This window comes from Galeopterus variegatus, unplaced genomic scaffold (genome assembly GCF_000696425.1).
Source record: "Galeopterus variegatus unplaced genomic scaffold, G_variegatus-3.0.2 Scaffold2319, whole genome shotgun sequence".
In the NCBI taxonomy this organism is placed as follows: Eukaryota; Metazoa; Chordata; class Mammalia; order Dermoptera; family Cynocephalidae; genus Galeopterus; species Galeopterus variegatus.
In genome coordinates, this window is record NW_007728430.1 from 294101 (window position 1) to 300464 (window position 6364).

General features: G+C 40.8%; 1 protein-coding gene across 1 annotated transcript in view; it reads right to left on the bottom strand.

Moving 5' to 3' along the window:
- KATNBL1 (katanin p80 subunit B-like 1) overlaps positions 1-3991 on the bottom strand; it is a 39652-nt gene extending 35661 nt beyond the window's left edge. The window contains exon 1 of the mRNA XM_008581299.1: positions 3883-3991. The gene's annotated coding sequence lies outside the window, so the exon portion shown is untranslated. The remainder of the gene's footprint in view (positions 1-3882) is intronic.
- Between the last annotated feature and the right edge of the window lie 2373 nt (positions 3992-6364).

Here is a 6364-nt window from a genome sequence, read left to right on the forward strand (position 1 = left end):
GTGGCGGCGCTCCCGCCGAGGGTTCGGATCCCACATACAGACCGGCCGCTCACTGGCTGAGCGAGGTGCGGACGCAACACCCAGGGTTGCGATCCCGTGGCCGGTCCCGGTCCGGTACGGGCGCAACACTGAGGGTTGCGATCCGTTGCCGGTCATGAAAAAAGACAAAAAGGAAAAAAAAAAGAAAGCAACAAATTAATTGATATAGATCAACAAGTATGACTGATGAAACATCAATCTAATATTGACTGGTTTGATGTTATGACGCATCCTGTTACAGAACAAGCATTTTTAAAGATAATTCCTACTCCCCTGTAAAAGGAGTCATACTCACCTCTTGCTTGTAAAACAGTATTATTCTGCACTTAGAAAACCAAAACTAGCCCTTTAATCTCTCAAAGTATTCATGCCCAACAAACTTAAACCTTATTTAGTATTTTAATAGGAAAAATACTCTAAAAAATCTTTCAAAAAAAGGGAAAGGGAGAGGCTTGCTAAGAAAAAAAACGGAAAAATAAGCATAGTACAAAAAATAAAGTTAAAAACAACAAAAAAAAGGAAGATTAATTTTAGCAGTTTTAGGAAGAATGTAAGTTGACAGATATCAAGGGCTTTTCATTAAAATCTCACTATGTGTCTCTGTGAATGACAGTTTACATACCTAAATGAAAATTATCATGAGAATTCCAATTTATTTCAGTTATTCCACCATTCTTTTAGTTTCCAAGATATAAAACCTTAGAAATGTCATAGACTTTTACCCCCATTGTTTTCTATACTTAATCAATCATTGTGTTCTAATATTTCTCCCTTCAAAATGTCTCTTTTGAATACAAAGCAAAATTCCCAATTTCAAGTGAACACGCACACAAAACAAATTCTATGACCATTAAAAAGAACATTTTTCACCAGCCGCCAAAAAAACCCAAAACAAAACAAGAACATTTTTTTCAAAGAATGGAAAATATCTGTTATGTGCTGAGTCAAAAAAACACACAGAAAAAAACCCACAGGGAGAAAAATGTATAATCCCACTTTTATAAAAAGGAAAATAATTATCAGCATAAAAGAAAGACTTGAAAGGAATTACCACTTTAAAATATTAAGTTATTATTTCTGCTTGGGGGATTTTATGTGTGATTTCCCCCCTCTTCTTTACATTTCCTCAATTTCCTACAATGAACAGGCATTATTTTTAAACTCAGAAAAGATGTTATTTAAATAATTGTCTCGTTTACCACTACATGCGCATTCTCATCACTCCCATCTATCTCCTACAGACTCTCCCCTCCCCCAAGACTCCTTGAGGTCTCTGCGCCAGCTTCTTCCCAACTTTAGTATTGCTGTACTCATCCTCCTAAAATTCATCTTAATTCTTATTTACCACTACATGCGCATTCTCATCACTCCCATCTATCTCCTACAGACTCTCCCCTCCCCCAAGACTCCTTGAGGTCTCTGAGCCAGCTTCTTCCCAACTTTAGTATTGCTGTACTCATCCTCCTAAAATTCATCTTAATTCTTACCTACAACACATGTAAAGCATAGGCTAACCAAATATACATTCAACTTAAAATGTGGTTTCTCAACCTCAGCACCACTAACATTTGGAGTAATTATTTCCTATGGAGCGGCCGTCCCATTATAGAGTGTTAACAGTATTCCTGGACTCTGTCCAGTAGATGCCACTGGCAACTCCTCCCTTGAAGTGTGACATTGCCAAATGTCCCCTGGGGAGCAAAACTGAACCCAGTTGAGAACCACTGACTTAAAAGTTTCAGATGAGCTCTCTGCTCATATACAAATCCATCAGACCTAAACCTTTCTGACATGTCTTATACAACACTCCTCATAGTTTTGCCCCACATGATCTCACTTTTCTCAGCAGGAGCTTTCCAAATAGACCAGAGTTATTATTCCCTAGAAAAAATCATTTTCATTCCCAATTCCAAGTCTTTTTTTTTTTTTAAACAACAGAAATTTATTCTCTCACAATTTGAGGGGCCAGAAGGATGAAATCAAGGTGTCAGTAGGGTTGGTTCTTTTTGGAGCTCTGAGGGAGAATCTGTCCATGCCGCTCACTCTGGGGACTGCTGGCAATCCTTGTCTTTGAACACACTGTTTCCTCACTAAAATTCCCCACCTGCCCTTCTATTCAATGCCCTACATAAATTCTTCAATTGTTACTTCTCTGCAGAAGCTTTACTCAGTTCAGTTCAGCATATACCCACTGTACCAATGAAGAGTAGAGCGTGTATTTTTTTTGTTTGTTGGTAATCTCATATACCAAACTAGACTGACTTTCCTAACGTTTGCTGCCCTGGCACATTTCTTTTGGGTCTAACACTATGCTGGGCATAGAGGAAATCAAAAGCTTGGTAACCGATAAAAAAACTTAAAAGCTCTGCTATAAATACATGTAAACTGCTGACTTCTTACTAAGTGATTTTGCTTTTGAACTTTACTTTTTGTCATGGGGCTATTAATTAAGTATAACCATTCCAAGTACAGAGTAACCACTCAATAGTTTTAGGAAGAAAAACATTAAATGTATAAATGATTTATTTAAAAGAAATGCATAGGTTTCTAACTATTCTCTACTTCCATAAAATTATACAAAGGAATTAACACTATATACACAACACACACACAAACCTTATGAATTCCCTTTACCTGAAATAAAACTTAAGTATAGTCAACAAGAGCAGAGATCTTGAATGATGTGTGAATGAACGTATGCGTACACAAAGGCACTCATATCTCCAAAGTTGAAGTAAATTAAATGAAAGCACTTTGTAAATTAAAAAGAGGAGGCAGTTGAGCATTACAGTTAAAAGTGTGGAGCCAGCCTGATTGAGTTCCAATTACATTAACTGTGTAACCTCGTCCAAGTTACTTAACTTCCCTGTGCCTCAGTTTCCTCCTTGTCAAAATGGGGATAAAAGTATCTGTCCCAAAGCAACGCTTTTAAAACAATGCTTAGCATATAGAAAGCAAAAAATAAATATTACCCATCATCACTATTACAATACTAAGTTATTAGCCAAGCAAAAGCCTCAGTGTATAAAGTTCTGGTTCAAGTCTGAGGCTAGTTAAAAAAAAAAAAAAAATCAACAGGATAACTATTTTACACAAGTTTAAATATGAGGTGAACTAGTTTCTCAGAAAGTTTGCTAGTGCTAAATTGGTGATAATTACAGAACTAGTTTCTCTTGTAATTTTAAAAAAAAATCTGCAAAGTAACTGACATAGATACCTCTGTTTTCGAGAAACTATAAGCCACAAGAAAACAAATCAACTCTGTTATTTCCATATTTAAGACAATTTTAAGAGCGTAGAAAAAGCCTAGGTACTGTTACAAAACAACTTTTCAGAAAAAACAATGAGCTTTTTAAAGCTGCAATCAGCAATTCTTATGCAGTTATGTCAAATTTTTGTCCTGCGAAACAAAAGCTCATCTGTCAAGGAAACAAGGACCCGTCAGAAAATAAGGAAATGCCAGGGCCAGGCCTAGGCGGCTCTCGGGAAAACCTGTCCTCAAACAGCTCGACTCACACGCGCCCTGTCCTTCACCCTCCCTGGGTGCAGATTGCGACTCCACCCGAAGATGAATAGTGACAGCAGGTCCCGTCCACGCCTCTCCCGGCCGGGGCTCCTCGGGCCCACCCGGAGCCGACCAGCACCTGCTGCCCCGACTCTCCTCGTCGCGGCCGGCCGGAGGGCTCCACGGGAGCCGGGGGCTCCACCCCAGCCTCACCGCTCCGCCCCGCGACCTAGGCAGCCCCGCCGCGGGGCCTTCAGGTGGGCCCACGGACCGAAGAAGCCCTGCCCGGGAAGGGCAACGGAGGACGCGGGGCTCGCCCTGGCTCGGCCGTCACTTACCGGTGCCTCATGGTACCACGGCGCCTCAGCCCAGCCCTGGCGCTGACGAACCGCACCGGCAGCCTAGAGCGTCCCTCGGCTCCGGGACGGGCCCCACTGAGGGCCATTCAAACGCGGCCACGCGCGCGGCCCGCCGGGATAGCTACTGCCTTGAGGGCCTCGCTGGCCCTGCCCAACGCTGGCTAAGCCCCTCTCGGGCCCGAAGTACCGGAGGGAAGTGGAAGAGGACGTGTGCCCACAGTGCCGCCTGGTGGCCACAGCGCTGCTGGGACATCGCCCTGGGTCCCCTCAAACAGATTCCCATGAACCTCTTCATCATGTACATGGCAGGCAATACTATCTCCATCTTCCCTACTATGATGGTGTGTATGATGGCCTGGCGACCCATTCAGGCACTTATGGCTATTTCAGCAACTTTCAAGATGCTAGAAAGTTCAAGCCAGAAGTTTCTTCAGGGTTTGGTCTATCTCATTGGGAACCTGATGGGTTTGGCATTGGCTGTCTACAAGTGCCAGTCCATGGGACTGTTGCCTACACATGCATCAGACTGGTTAGCCTTCATTGAGCCCCCTGAGAGAATGGAGTTCAGTGGTGGAGGATTGCTTTTGTGAACGTGAGAAGGAAGCACCTGGGGCAGTCTCATTTATACCCTGATTTAAGCAAAAAAGCACGGTGCAGTGAGATTATGCATTCACTCCCACTTAAAGGCACTAAAGCATAGTGTTTAAAAGCATGGATTCTGGGACTCTTTGACCATGGGCAAGTCACATAAATTCNTTGTTTTCTATACTTAATCAATCATTGTGTTCTAATATTTCTCCCTTCAAAATGTCTCTTTTGAATACAAAGCAAAATTCCCAATTTCAAGTGAACACGCACACAAAACAAATTCTATGACCATTAAAAAGAACATTTTTCACCAGCCGCCAAAAAAACCCAAAACAAAACAAGAACATTTTTTTCAAAGAATGGAAAATATCTGTTATGTGCTGAGTCAAAAAAACACACAGAAAAAAACCCACAGGGAGAAAAATGTATAATCCCACTTTTATAAAAAGGAAAATAATTATCAGCATAAAAGAAAGACTTGAAAGGAATTACCACTTTAAAATATTAAGTTATTCTTTCTGCTTGGGGGATTTTATGTGTGATTTCCCCCCTCTTCTTTACATTTCCTCAATTTCCTACAATGAACAGGCATTATTTTTAAACTCAGAAAAGATGTTATTTAAATAATTGTCTCATTTACCACTACATGCGCATTCTCATCACTCCCATCTATCTCCTACAGACTCTCCCCTCCCCCAAGACTCCTTGAGGTCTCTGCGCCAGCTTCTTCCCAACTTTAGTATTGCTGTACTCATCCTCCTAAAATTCATCTTAATTCTTACCTACAACACATGTAAAGCATAGGCTAACCAAATATACATTCAACTTAAAATGTGGTTTCTCAACCTCAGCACCACTAACATTTGGAGTAATTATTTCCTATGGAGCGGCCGTCCCATTATAGAGTGTTAACAGTATTCCTGGACTCTGTCCAGTAGATGCCACTGGCAACTCCTCCCTTGAAGTGTGACATTGCCAAATGTCCCCTGGGGAGCAAAACTGAACCCAGTTGAGAACCACTGACTTAAAAGTTTCAGATGAGCTCTCTGCTCATATACAAATCCATCAGACCTAAACCTTTCTGACATGTCTTATACAACACTCCTCATAGTTTTGCCCCACATGATCTCACTTTTCTCAGCAGGAGCTTTCCAAATAGACCAGAGTTATTATTCCCTAGAAAAAATCATTTTCATTCCCAATTCCAAGTCTTTTTTTTTTTTTAAACAACAGAAATTTATTCTCTCACAATTTGAGGGGCCAGAAGGATGAAATCAAGGTGTCAGTAGGGTTGGTTCTTTTTGGAGCTCTGAGGGAGAATCTGTCCATGCCGCTCACTCTGGGGACTGCTGGCAATCCTTGTCTTTGAACACACTGTTTCCTCACTAAAATTCCCCACCTGCCCTTCTATTCAATGCCCTACATAAATTCTTCAATTGTTACTTCTCTGCAGAAGCTTTACTCAGTTCAGTTCAGCATATACCCACTGTACCAATGAAGAGTAGAGCGTGTATTTTTTTTGTTTGTTGGTAATCTCATATACCAAACTAGACTGACTTTCCTAAGGTTTGCTGCCCTGGCACATTTCTTTTGGGTCTAACACTATGCTGGGCATAGAGGAAATCAAAAGCTTGGTAACCGATAAAAAAACTTAAAAGCTCTGCTATAAATACATGTAAACTGCTGACTTCTTACTAAGTGATTTTGCTTTTGAACTTTACTTTTTGTCATGGGGCTATTAATTAAGTATAACCATTCCAAGTACAGAGTAACCACTCAATAGTTTTAGGAAGAAAAACATTAAATGTATAAATGATTTATTTAAAAGAAATGCATAGGTTTCTAACTATTCTCTACTTCCATAAAATTATAC